The sequence below is a fragment of the Triticum dicoccoides genome, chromosome 2A, assembly GCF_002162155.2.
Source record: "Triticum dicoccoides isolate Atlit2015 ecotype Zavitan chromosome 2A, WEW_v2.0, whole genome shotgun sequence".
Taxonomy (NCBI): Eukaryota; Viridiplantae; Streptophyta; class Magnoliopsida; order Poales; family Poaceae; genus Triticum; species Triticum dicoccoides.
In genome coordinates, this window is record NC_041382.1 from 703,777,350 (window position 1) to 703,792,475 (window position 15,126).

The window sequence follows — 15,126 nt, forward strand, 5'->3', positions numbered from 1 at the left end:
TTAGAGTCAAAAACAAGGGCAAAAGTGTTTGGAAAAGTAGTTACGACGGAGACGTATCAAAACCCTAGCCCGCGGAGGAAATGGGGGATGAATACTACCCTCTCATTGGGCTTCGGCGTGGGAATGATTTGACCCTGGGCTGGAAGATGGTGGGTGATTCCCTTCGCCAGGTACCCACCCGCCCGAAGCTCGGCGATGTCCTCCTCCTTGACGGAGGAAGCCATCCACTTGCCTTGGCCTCCGGATCCGGACATGGTTGGGTGCTTTCTCGAGTGGGGACAGATGAGAACTTGGGCGCTGGAGGTCAAAAGCGAAAAGGCAGAAGAAGAAAGGGGAATCTTATCTCCTTATAAGGGCAGCGAATATCGAACGCCTCCCCACTTGCCTTAAAATTCGCCTACTCCAAGGGGCTGTGTAAAAGGCATGGTTGGGTTACCCATGCTCGTATACATGAGAATCCCGTAATAAAGGGACACGACCTCTGCTTTGACAAGATGTGCCAATGGCAACCGCGTCTCGAAACATGGAGCGCCAGACGAAAAATAGTTCGAAATTTTGACCGGACAGACGTGATGTCATGTTGTAAAAAGTTGTCAGCGGATTAGACTCGTGTATTATTATATTCTCTCTACGTTTGTGTGTGGTGTATGTTACAGGTCCGGACACGATCAATTCGTCCGAAGACTATTTTGGAGTTTGGAAGGAGGAACCCGCCTTGCAATGCCGAAGACAGATCTACCCGCCGGATACCTTGTCATTGAAGCCAGGTGAGGGAGTCCTGGATTAGGGGGTCTCCGGACAGCCGAATTATATCCTTTGGCCGGACTGTTGGACTATGAAGATACAAGATTGATGACTTCGTCTTGTCTCCGGATAGGACTCTACTTGGCGTGGAAGGCAAGCTATGCAGTATGGATATGTATATCTCCTCCTTTGAAACTGGCCTTGTGTAACCCTAGCCCCTTCCGGTGTCTATATAAACCAGAGGGTTTTAGTCTGTAGGACAACATACAATCATACCATAGGCTAGCTTCTAGGGTTTAGCCCCTCCGATCTCGTGGTAGATCAACTCTTGTAATACTCATATCATCAAGAATAAATCAAGTAGGACGTAGGGTTTTACCTCCATCAAGAGGGCCCGAACCTGGGTAAAACATCGTCTCCCCTGCCTCCTATTACCATCTGCCTTAGACGCACAGTTCAAGACCCCCTACCCGAGATCCGCCTGTTTTGACACCGACATTGGTGCTTTCATTGAGAGTTCCTCTGTGTCATCGCCGTTAGGCTTGATGGCTCCTACGATCATCGATAGCGATGCAGTCCAGGGTGAGATTTTTTTCCCCGGACAGATCTTTGTGTTCAGCGGCTTCACACTACGGGCCAACTCGCTTGGCCATCTGGAGCAGATCGAAAGTTACGCCCCTGGCCACCAGGTCAGGTTTGGAAGCTTAAACTACACAGCCGATATCCGCGGAGACTTGATCTTCGACGGATTCGAGCCCCTGCCTTGTGCGCCACGCGGTCACGATGAGTATGATTTAGCTCTACCATCGAACCATATTCAGGAGATCGCACCGGCAGCCGCTCCGACCCTCAATTCGGAGCCAGTTTCGCCATCCGTGGACGGGTGGATAGACCCCGTCGTGGAGGCTGTACCCTCTGCGGCGATCGAGCCGAATATGGACCTTACCCTTCACGAGACCCGTGTTGCCAAACTGGCGGATCCTTCTTCGGCCACGGACTCCGAACCGCCTGCGCCCGTTCCTATCGAATCTGATTGGGCGCCGATCATGGAGTTTACCTCCATGGATATTTTTCAGCACTCTCCCTTCGGCGACATAGTGAACTCATTAAGGTCTCTTTCCTTGTTAGAGGGATCCTGGTCGAACTACATCCGGCAGGATTGGGATGCGGATGACGAAGAAATTCGCCGCCCACCCACCACCCACTTAGTAGGCACTGTCGATGACTTAACCGACATGCTCGACTTCGACTCCGAAGACATCGACAATATGGACGACGATGCGGGAGTCGAAGAGGAACCACTGCCCACAGGGCACTGGACAGCCACCTCATCATACGATATATACATGGTGGACACACCCAAACAAGGCAATGGCGACAAGACAACGGAGGATGACCCCTCCACGAAGCAACCAAAGCGTCGGCGTCAGCGGCGCGGCTCTAAGTCCCGCCAAGGCAAAAGTGGTGATACCGGCACCGGAGATAATAGCACTTCGGACAGTGTCGAAGACAACAGCAATCCCCTCCGGCAAGATTTAGAGCAGGAGGATGGAGGAGCCAGCCCTCCTGAGAGAGCGGCAGATGGAGAGGCGGATGATGATAATTACATGCCCCCTCCGAAGACGAGGAAAGCCTCGGCGATGAGGATCCCGTCGAACAAGAGCGCTTCAAGCGCAGGCTTATAGCCACGGCAAATAGCCTTAAGAAAAAACAGCAGCAGCTTCAAGCTGATCAAGATCTGCTAGCTGACAGATGGACTGAAGTCCTGGCGGCCGAAGAGTATAAACTCGAACGCCCCTCCAAGAGTTACCCAAAATGCAGGTTGCTACCCCGACTGGAGGAGCAAGTACCAAAACCTACATCCCCGACATATGACGCGGCTGATCGGCCACCTCGTGGCCGCGACAGAGAGACATTCCAGCCAAAAGCTCAGCCTGCATCCCGACGTCACTCAAATAAAAAAGCATGGGGAAATACGCCAGACCTGCGAGACGTATTGGAGGACAAAGCAAAACATGCAAGATCAATCTATGGATCACAAGGGCGCGCCACTACGCGAGACGATAATCGTCACGCCAGATACAGTAAAAGTAAGTCCGGCTGGGCCGAACACAGCGGGCAAGACTCATTCGAGATGCTTCGCGATATAGCCCAGTACAGAGGCGCCGCACACCCCTTATGCTTCATAGACGAAGTAATGGATCATCAAATCCCAGAGGGTTTCAAACCCGTAAATATAGAATCATACGACGGCACAACAGATCCTGCTGTATGGCTCGATGATTTCCTCCTGCACATCCACATGGCCCGCGGTGATGACCTACACGCCATCAAATACCTCCCACTCAAACTCAAAGGACCATCTCGGCATTGGCTCAACAGCTTGCCAGCAGAGTCCATTGGCTGTTGGGAAGATCTCAAAGCCGCATTCCTCGACAACTTTCAGGGCACTTACGTGCGACCACCAGATGCCGATGACTTGAGCCACATAATTCAGCAGCCAGAGGAATCGGCCAGGCAATTCTGGACACGGTTCCTAACAAAGAAAAATCAAATCGTCGATTGTCCGGATGCAAAGGCCCTAGAAGATTTCAAGCACAACATCCATGATGAATGGCTTGCCCGGCACCTTCGCCAGGAAAAACCGAAATCTATGGCAGCCCTCACGACACTCATGACCCGCTTTTGCGCGAGAGAAGACAGCTGTCTGGCTCGCAGTAATAACATATCAAAGAACCATGGTACTTCGGATACCAAGGACGGCAATGGCAGGTCAGGTCGCAACAAGCATAAGCGCTGCATTAACAGCGACAATGCCGAGGATACGGCAGTTAATGCTGGATTCAAAGGCTCTAAACCCGGTCAACGGAAAAAGCCATTCAAGAGAAGCACTCCGGGCCCGTCCAGTTTGGACCGTATACTCGATCGCTCGTGTCAAATACACGGCACCCCCGACAAGCCAGCCAATCACACCAACAGGGATTGTTGGGTGTTCAAGCAGGCCGGCAAGCTAAATGCCAAAAACAAAGATAAGGGGTCACATAACGATGATGAGGAGGAGCCCCGGCAGCCGAACACCGGAGGACAGAAGAGGTTCCCCCCACAAGTGCGGACGGTGAACATGATATACGCAACCCACATCCCCAAGAGGGAGCGGAAGCGTGCGCTCAGGGACGTATATGCGTTGGAGCCAGTTGCCCCAAAGTTCAACCCATGGTCTTCCTGTCCGATCACCTTCGATCGCAGGGACCACCCCACTAGTATCCGTCATGGTGGATTCGCCGCATTGGTCCTCGACCCAATCATTGACGGATTTCACCTCACCCGAGTCCTAATGGACGGCGGCACCAGCCTGAACCTGATTTATCATGACACAGTGCACAAAATGGGTATAGACCCCTCAAGGATCAAACCCACCAAAACGACCTTTAAAGGTGGCATACCAGGTGTAGAGGCCCATTGCACAGGCTCAGTAACACTGGAAGTGGTCTTTGGATCTCCGGATAACTTCCGAAGCGAAGAGTTAATCTTCGACATAGTCCCATTCCGCAGTGGCTATCATGCACTGCTAGGGCGAACCGCATTTGCAAGATTCAATGTGGTACCGCATTATGCATATCTCAAGCTCAAGATGCCAGGACCTCGGGGGGTCATCACAGTCAATGGAAACACATAGCGCTCTCTCTGCACGGAGGAGCACACTGCGGCCTTCGCAGCAGAAGCACAAAGCAGCCTCTTAAGGCAATCCACTAGTTCGGCGATTAAGGACCTAGACACCTTCAAGCGCGCCCGGAGTAATCGGCAACAGGACCGCCTGGCACGTTCCGAGCTCGCATAGCAATGCGGCACTCACCCCGGTCCCAGCCAAACGGCGAAATCCATGCCAGCACGCCCCAAGTCACGGCTTAAACCATGGGCACAGGCGGGGAGGGGGGCACGACGGCAGCACGGCCCAAGTCACGGCTTAAACCACACTAGGGGCTTCCCGCTTTGTTATTTTTCTCTTTCAGGACTTCAATCTCTGGAAACCCTGTCCGGCAACGTGATTGCCAAACGCATGATGCAGCATCCAAGGAGGCAGAAAGCTACGTCACACCACGGAACTCCCAGGTGGATTATGATAACGAGTGAAGTATTTGCTTTAATACTATTCCTCAGCTTGCCCTTGGAAGGGACATGTCAAACAGTCCTACCTTTTGCTTATCGCAGTACTTGTATCATTCTGCTTTAACACACCTTTTTGAATAAAAAATGCATAGCATTAAGACTATTATTGCATTCTTCTTTATATATATATGTGTGTGTGTGTGTGTTCATTTATGACATCCAGCACCCGTACACTCTGGTACGGCCAATACGCTAGGGGCTTAAGGCGTGAGAAGTCCGAACACTTTCGACAGTGCGGCACCCCGAACTTATAGCATTATATGCATCAGCTTCGAATCATGTCTTGGGTCAATAGTTGGGTTTGCCCGGCTCCCATGTTTTGGTACCTTACATTCCGCTATATCGACTAAGGTAGCACTGGGATAACTACTGCGATTGTGCCCCAGTTCTGCTGGGCTAAGCACCTCAGTAGAGAAAGCTAAAACTGATTGTCATGATAAGGCGAGAGACTGGTCGCTGTTTGAGAGGTTTCAAGTCCCTAAATGCTTATGCCGCTTAGAGCGAGGAGACGGCCCAGTCCGGCTTAAGGCGTGTATCGCGCCCCGAATTCGGCCTTCCGAATACTAGGGGCTTGGCCAAAATCTAAAATTATAGAATTCTATGGCTAAGTGAGAGTGACAACGCATTATAGTCTGATTGCCTTGTTCATTGTGCTGAGCACCTCCCTCGAAGGACCCAACAATGGGAACAAGAGTGCTCAGGTTTATCCTGAACACCCCAGCACTTGTGGCGTGGGGGCGGAAGCCGACGACTAGCCATCTCTCAGATTTGATAAACAGTCGAACAGAAGGTAATATTTTAAATTCAAACAAGCGTTGCATAGCGCATATGAACAAGTTTTCATAAATACAGGATTACACGAGCAAGTTTACTCGAATATTATATCTTTCGTACACTCGTCCGCTACGAGACGAGCACCCTTCGGGACACCATCATAGTACATCTCGGGGTGGCGATGCTCCTTGCCCTCCGACGGCCCTTCCTTAATCACCTTCACGGCGTCCAGCTTGGCCCATTGCACCTTCACACGGGCAAAAGCCCGGCATGCACCTTCGATCCAGACAGACCGCTTGATGACTTCCAGCCGTGGGCAGGCATCCACAAGCCACCTCACCAGGCCGAAGTAGCTATTGGGAAGGGCATCGCCAGGCCACATCTAGACTATAAAGCCCTTCATGGCCTGTTCGGCCGCCTTGTGCAGCTCGACCAGTTGCTTCAGCTGGTCGCTCAGAGGCATCGGGTGTTCGGTCCCAGTATACTGAGACCAGAATAGCTTCTCCGTTGAGCTTCCCTCCTCGGCCTGGTAAAACTGTGCGGCATCCGACACGCTCCGGGGCAAATCTGCGAATGCTCCTAGAGAGCTCCAGATTCAGGTAACTAACAGGTAATTTACTTTCACATGCTTGCTTTGCATATAGAATGCCTTACCCGCCACTATCTTCTATATCGCATCAATCTCCTGGAGGGCCTTTTGGGCTTCGGCCTTGGCATTCTTTGCGCTCTCGAGGGCCGTGGCAAGCTCAGACTCTCGCGTCTTCAAGTCAAGCTCCAACGCCTCGTGCTTCATCATGAGAGCGTGGAGCTCTTGCTGCACCTCGCCCACCCGTGCCTCATGCCTTTCCCGCTCGGTGCGCTCCTTGGCCGCTTTGTTTTCGGCATCGGATAGCGCTTGCTTCAGGGTCGCCACCACGTTCGTGGCCCCTGGAAAATTTACGATGATCCTGTCATTTTGCAATCGCATTCTTTTTATACATATCCATAGACTAGGTACTACTTACCTTTGTTCTCCTCGAGCTGCCTCTTGGCAAGGCCGAGCTCGTCCTTGGACCCTTTAAGGTCCTACTTCAGTGCTGCGACCTCCGCAGTCAGTGCGGCAGAGGCCAGCAGTGAAGCCTGCATATGCATATTGACATACTTATATTAGACTCCTGTGATATTGTTTGATCCTCCGTTCGGCTTTTCTTTGTGAACACCGAACATAGCATCAGGGGCTACTATCTATGCGGTAATATTTTTCCTATATTTCAAAAACTTACCTCAAAGCCTGTTAGAAGGCTGGCACAGGCTTCAGTAAGTCCGCTCTTGGCAGACTGAACCTTCTGGACCACCGCACTCATAATAGTGTGGTGCTCTTCGTCGATGGAAGCACTTCGAAGCGCTCCCAGTAGATTGTCCGGTGCCTCTCGATGGACAGAGGTCACCGGCACAGGCGTCTTGCCCTTTTGGAAGGAGGCCGCCTGCCTGAGTCCGGAACCACTGGAGGTTCCGGCGCGGTGTTCGGACGAGGGCCGAACTCGGAGCCCTCGGGAGCCTTGCTCCCTCTGCTCCCGGAATCCGGGAGGTCGCCTCGAGGCGCCTCCGGGACTGTCTCCCCTCGACCTGGTGTCTCTTGAGACAATACCTCGGCGTTGTCCGTAGGGCAAGGGGAGGTGGTGGTCGGAAGTGGATCGCTATCCATATCCGACGAGCCCAGGGAGCCGTCCGATGATACGTCGATACGGGCTCGTGGCGGTCTGCATAATCATAATTCGGTGTTAGGAGAAGCGGTGCGACAAAGGTATGCTATGAATTACTCTGGCATCCGAATACTTATGACTTCGCCAGGGGCTTGGCCCTGAGCAGCCACTCGTCTTCGCCTTCGGCGGCGGTGGTGGAGTAGTCCGGAAGGAGGTTCCTTCCCTTCTTGGACCCTTCGCCCCCCCCCCCCGGTTGGGGCGGCCTTTCTTTTCTTGTCTCCCCCGACTGGAGGGGGAGCATCTACATCTTCCTCCTCGTCTTCGGCGGAGGAGTGCGTTGCGGAGTTATTGGATGATGAGTCTGATAACACCTCACGTCGGGAACTCTTTCGGGTTCCCTTGCCCTTCTTGGTCTTCTCTGGCACCTTGTAAGGAGCCGGAGTCATCATCTCCGTTAGGAGAGCGTCCGCAGTGTCTTCGGGCAGAGGGGTCGGACGGTTGATCTGCCCCGACGTCTCCACCCAGTCCTGTCAAAGGCATGGACCTCAGACCCTGCACATGATTAAGCTAGGGGAAATAAAATATCCTACCAGATGTATAGAACTCACCGAATATCCAAGCCCACACTTCCGCCTCAACCTTCTCCAACCATGTCCGGAGCAGGAGGCAAGTGGATGGTCTCCTCCAGCACGGAGGGAGACATCAAGAAACTGAGGAGAGCCGGATACCTGCCCGACGACATCGCGCACCGGCTCCCCTATGAGGGGCAGCTCATCCCCACCCCTTGGCCCCACGAGAGGGTAGTATTCCTCACCCATTTCCTCCACGGACTGGGATTCCCTCTCCATCCCTTCATCCGGGGGCTCATGTTTTATTACGGCATGGATTTGCACGATCTAGCCCCGAACTTCATCCTCAACATCTCGGCGTTTATCGTCGTGTGCGAGACCTTCCTCCGCATCAAGCCACACTTCGGCTTATGGCTGAAGACCTTCTGTCAAGCCGAAGGTGGTGGGCGGCCGCCAGGCGGACTGCGGAGGCGCCATGGTGGGCAAGATGCCCAACATAACATGGCTCGAGGGCTCCTTTGTGGAAACCATAAAGGGGTGGCAATCGGGGTGGTTCTATATCACCGAGCCGCGCGACCCTACATGGGCAGCGGCCCCCGAGTTCCGATCTGGCATCCCCACACGGCTCACCTCCTGGAAAGAGAAGGGCATGTCCCGGGGTAATTCAAAAGAGCTAACCGGACTCCAAACATGTATTCAAAACATGGTGGACAAGAAGCTCAAGCTTGTCAACATAGTCCAAGTCATGCTCATCCGCCGGATACTCCCGTGCCAACAACGGGAGTTCAACTTGTGGGAGTTCAATCCGGCGCACCATCGAACTCTGAACAAGCTCTTTGACACGACTCATGAAGACGCCTGGAGGGTGCTGTTCAAAAGTGCTTGTCACGACCGGTTTTCCAATAAAAATAATTATTGAGAAACCAATCTTTTGAGTCCAGTATGAGAGAAATCCTCCTCACTGGTAGACAAATTCTTGATATAATAAGCCAGTAGCATATAATATATTACAGGGTCGAACTACGGTTGCTCAACCAAATTATTACAAGCACGCCAATAATTATACATAATGGCGGACATGACACAGTGGTGTGGAGGCATACTACTGACTCGAGGATAGGGCGGTGTCGCGCGGCTCGGTGATGTAGAACCACACCGATTGCCACCCCTTTATGGTCTCCACGAAGGAGCCTTCGAGCCATATAACATTGGGCATCTTTCCCACCATGGCTCCGCCGCATTCTGCTTGTTGGCCTCCCACAACCTTCGGCTTGATATTGAAGGTCTTTAACCAGAGGCCGAAGTGGGGCCCGATGCGGAGGAAAGCCTCACACACGACTATGAACGCCGAAATGTTGAAGATGAAGTTCAGGGCCAGATCGTGGATGTCCAGCCCGTAGTAGAACATGAGACCACGGACGAATGGATGGAGGGGAAACCCCAGTCCGCGAAGGAATTGATGGAGGAAAACTACCCTCTCGTGAGGTTCAGGGGTAGGAACGATCTGCCCCGCAGCGGGCAACCGATGCACGATATTCGCGGCTAAGTATCTGGCTCCGCGCAACTTCTTGATGTCCATAACGGAGGCAGCCATCCATTTGCCTCCCGCTCCCGACATGATTGGAGAAGGTTGAGGGGAAGGATGTGGACTTGGGCGTTGGAGCTCGAGTGCGCAAGAATGGATGGGCAAGCAGGAAGAAGGCGTGGGTAGAAAAAGATTAAACCTTGTTTGTCGGTGTCAAAACCGGCGGATCTCGGGTAGGGGGTCCCGAACTGTGCGTCTAGGCTGGATGGTAACAGGAGGCAGGGGACACGATGTTTTACCCAGGTTCGAGCTCTCTTGATGGAGGTAAAACCCTACGTCCTGCTTGATTAATATTGATGATATGGATAGTACAAGAGTAGATCTACCACGAGACCAGAGACGCTAAACCCTAGAAGCTAGCCTATGGTATGATTGTATGTTATGGTTGTTGTCCTACGGACTAAAACCCTTCAGTTTATATAGACACCGGAGAGGGTTAGGGTTACACAAGGTCGGTTACAAAGGAGGAGATATCCATATCCGTATTTCCTAGCTTGCCTTCCACGCCAAGTAGAGTCCCATCCGGACACGAGACGAAGTCTTCAATCTTGTATCTTCATAGTCTAACAGTCCGGCCAATGGAGATAGTCCAGCTGTCCGGAGACCCCCTAATCCAGGACTCCCTCAGTAGCCCCTGAACCAGGCTTCAATGACGATGATTCCGACGCGCAGTATTGTCTTCGGCATTGCAAGGAGGGTTCCTTCTCCGAATACATCATAGAAGAATTTGAAAATACGAGGATAGTGTCCGACCCTGCAAAATAAGTTCCACATTCCACCGTAGAGAGAATAATATTTTCGCAGATCTAATTTGCTGGCTTGTTTTGGCAGCATGACGTTATGTCATGGCCCGGTGATTATTCGAACCGTTTCTTTTAACCAGCCCCGCACATAACGCGAGGCATTTTTTTAGACACGTCTTGTCAAAGCAGAGATCGTGTCCCCTTATCACAGGATTCTCATCAATACGGGCGTGGGTAACCCAACCGCGTCATCAATTGCGGCGCTTGGGGGATAAGCGAGTTTTACCAGGCAAGTGGGGACGCTTAGTTTCGTCCGCCCATATAAAGGGATAAGGATTCACCTTTCTATCCACGCCTTCTTCCTCCTTTGCTAATCCGTTTTCGCACACTCGAGCTCTAGCGCCCAAGCCCACACTTCCGCCTCAACCTTCTCCAACCATGTCCGGAGCAGGAGGCAAGTGGATGGTCTCCTCCGTCACGGAGGGAGACATCAAGAAACTGAGGAGAGCCGGATACCTGCCCGACGACATCGCGCACCGGCTCCCCTATGAGGGGCAGCTCATCCCCACCCCTAGGCCCCACGAGAGGGTAGTATTCCTCACCCATTTCCTCCGCGGACTGGGATTCCCTCTCCATCCCTTCGTCCGAGGGCTCATGTTTTATTACGGCCTGGATTTCCACGATCTAGCCCCGAACTTCATCCTCAACATCTCGGCGTTTATCGTCGTGTGCGAGACCTTCCTCCGCATAAAGCCCCACTTCGGCTTATGGCTGAAGACCTTCTGTCAAGCCGAAGGTGGTGGGCGGCCGCCAGGCGGACTGCGGAGGCGCCATGGTGGGCAAGATGCCCAACATAACATGGCTCGAGGGCTCCTTTGTGGAAACCATAAAGGGGTGGCAATTGGGGTGGTTCTATATCACCGAGCCACGCGACCCTACATGGGCAGCGGCCCCCGAGTTCCGATCTGGCATCCCCACACGGCTCACCTCCTGGAAAGAGAAGGGCATGTCCCGGGGTAATTCAAAAGAGCTAACCGGACTCCAAACATGTATTCAAAACATGGTGGACAAGAAGCTCAAGCTTGTCAACATAGTCCAAGTCATGCTCATCCGCCGGATACTCCCGTGCCAACAACGGGAGTTCAACTTGTGGGAGTTCAATCCGGCGCACCACCGAACTCTGAACAAGCTCTTTGACACGACTCATGAAGACGCCTGGAGGGTGCTGTTCAAAAGTGCTTGTCACGACCGGTTTTCCAATAAAAATAATTATTGAGAAACCAATCTTTTGAGTCCAGTATGAGAGAAATCCTCCTCACTGGTAGACAAATTCTTGATATAATAAGCCAGTAGCATATAATATATTACAGGGTCGAACTACGGTTGCTCAACCAAATTATTACAAGCACGCCAATAATTATACATAATGGCGGAGATGACACAGTGGTGTGGAGGCATACTAGTGACTCGAGGATAGGGCGGTGTCGCGCGGCTCGGTGATGTAGAACCACACCGATTGCCACCCCTTTATGGTCTCCACGAAGGAGCCTTCGAGCCATATAACATTGGGCATCTTTCCCACCATGGCTCCGCTGCATTCTGCTTGTTGGCCTCCCACCACCTTCGGCTTGATATTGAAGGTCTTTAACCACAGGCCGAAGTGGGGCCGGATGTGGAGGAAAGCCTCACACACGACTATGAACGCCGAAATGTTGAGGATGAAGTTCAGGGCCAGATCGTGGAAGTCCAGCCCGTAGTAGAACATGAGACCACGGACGAATGGATGGAGGGGAAACCCCAGTCCGCGAAGGAATTGATGGAGGAAAACTACCCTCTCGTGAGGTTCAGGGGTAGGAACGATCTACCCCGCAGCGGGCAACCGATGCGCGATATTCGCGGCTAAGTATCCGGCTCCGCGCAACTTCTTGATGTCCATAACGGAGGCAGCCATCCATTTGCCTCCCGCTCCGGACATGATTGGAGAAGGTTGAGGGGAAGGATGTGGACTTGGGCGTTGGAGCTCGAGTGCGCAAGAATGGATGGGCAAGCAGGAAGAAGGCGTGGGTAGAAAAAGGTTAAACCTTGTTTGTCGGTGTCAAAACCAGCGGATCTCGGGTAGGGGGTCCCGAACTGTGCGTCTAGGCTGGATGGTAACAGGAGGCAGGGGACACGATGTTTTACCCAGGTTCGGGCCCTCTTGATGGAGGTAAAACCCTACGCCCTGCTTGATTAATATTGATGATATGGATAGTACAAGAGTAGATCTACCACGAGACCAGAGACGCTAAACCCTGGAAGCTAGCCTATGGTATGATTGTATGTTATGGTTGTTGTCCTATGGACTAAAACCCTTCAGTTTATATAGACACCGGAGAGGGTTAGGGTTACACAAGGTCGGTTACAAAGGAGGATATATCCATATCCGTATTGCCTAGCTTGCCTTCCACGCCAAGTAGAGTCCCATCCGGACACGAGACGAAGTCTTCAATCTTGTATCTTCATAGTCTAACAGTCCGGCCAATGGAGATAGTCCAGCTGTCCGGAGACCCCCTAATCCAGGACTCCCTCAGTAGCCCCTGAACCAGGCTTCAATGACGATGAGTCCGACGCGGAGTATTGTCTTCGGCATTGCAAGGAGGGTTCCTTCTCCGAATACATCATAGAAGAATTTGAAAATACGAGGATAGTGTCTGACCCTGCAAAATAAGTTCCACATTCCACCGTAGAGAGAATAATATTTTTGCAGATCTAATTTGCTGGCTTGTTTTGGCAGCATGACATTATGTCATGGCCCGGTGATTATTCGAACCGTTTCTTTTAACCAGCCCCGCACATAACGCGAGGCAGTTTTTTAGACACGTCTTGTCAAAGCAGAGATCGTGTCCCCTTATCACAGGATTCTCATCAATACGGGCGTGGGTAACCCAACCGTGTCATCAATTGCGGCGCTTGGGGGATAAGCGAGTTTTACCAGGCAAGTGGGGACGCTTAGTTTCGTCCGCCCATATAAAGGGATAAGGATTCACCTTTCTATCCACGCCTTCTTCCTCCTTTGCTAATCCGTTTTCGCACACTCGAGCTCTAGCGCCCAAGCCCACACTTCCGCCTCAACCTTCTCCAACCATGTCCGGAGCAGGAGGCAAGTGGATGGTCTCCTCCGTCATGGAGGGAGACATCAAGAAACTGAGGAGAGCCGGATACCTGCCCGACGACATCGCGCACTGGCTCCCCTATGAGGGGCAGCTCATCCCCACCCCTAGGCCCCACGAGAGGGTAGTATTCCTCACCCATTTCCTCCGCGGACTGGGATTCCCTCTCCATCCCTTCGTCCGGGGGCTCATGTTTTATTACGGCCTGGATTTCCACGATCTAGCCCCGAACTTCATCCTCAACATCTCGGCGTTTATCGTCGTGTGCGAGACCTTCCTCCGCATCAAGCCCCACTTCGGCTTATGGCTGAAGACCTTCTGTCAAGCCGAAGGTGGTGGGCGGCCGCCAGGCGGACTGCAGAGGCGCCATGGTGGGCAAGATGCCCAACATAACATGGCTCGAGGGCTCCTTTGTGGAAACCATAAAGGGGTGGCAATCGGGGTGGTTCTATATCACCGAGCCGCGCGACCCTACATGGGCAGCGGCCCCCGAGTTCCGATCTGGCATCCCCACACGGCTCACCTCCTGGAAAGAGAAGGGCATGTCCCGGGGTAATTCAAAAGAGCTGACCGGACTCCAAACATGTATTCAAAACATGGTGGACAAGAAGCTCAAGCTTGTCAACATAGTCCAAGTCATGCTCATCCGCCGGATACTCCCGTGCCAACAACGGGAGTTCAACTTGTGGGAGTTCAATCCGGCGCACCACCGAACTCTGAACAAGCTCTTTGACACGACTCATGAAGACGCTTGGAGGGTGCTGTTCAAAAGTGCTTGTCACGACCGGTTTTCCAATAAAAATAATTATTGAGAAACCAATCTTTTGAGTCTAGTATGAGAGAAATCCTCCTCACTGGTAGACAAATTCTTGATATAATAAGCCAGTAGCATATAATATATTACAGGGTCGAACTACGGTTGCTCAACCAAATTATTACAAGCACGCCAATAATTATACATAATGGCGGACATGACACAGTGGTGTGGAGGCATACTACTGACTAGAGGATAGGGCGGTGGTGGAAAAACACAGCGGGGAGAGAAATACAAGACTCTAAGTCTGTCATCTCATCGAACGTCGAGGTGAGGCTCGATGAATTTATTTGGTAGCGGAAGCGGATATATAACAGTGACCAAATCCAGGGTCGCACGAGACTGACTGGGAATCCTCTAGGTGTCGGACTCGCTATCAAACTCTTCATCCATGAGATCGCCTTCGTCAGCATCTGGCCAAATCAACAAGCCAGTGAGTACTTTGAAAGTACTCGCAAGACAGTTCGGACGTAAGATATAAAAAATGCATGCATGGATGCGTCATGAATATTTCACCAATGTACATTTCAAAAATTAGCATAACAAGGTAAGTAAAAAGGGAAACGGCGGTAGTCCGCCTGAAATCCCAACAGAACATAAATAACTACCGATCGGGTGTCTGAAGCGACGCCTCGAAAGGTGAACAAATAAATATAAGGAAATGATGCCACAGTCGGGCGTCTTAGCGACACCACATAAAGGGTTTAAAAAGAAATACCACAGACGGATGTCGGGCGACATCACAGAAAGGGCTTTAAAAGAAATGCCACAGTCGGACGTCGGGGCGACATCACAGAAAGGGCTTGAAAAGAAATGCCACAGTCGGACGTCGGGGCGACATCACAGAAAGGGCTTGGAAAGAAGTGCCACAGTTGGACGTCGGGGCGACATCACAAAAA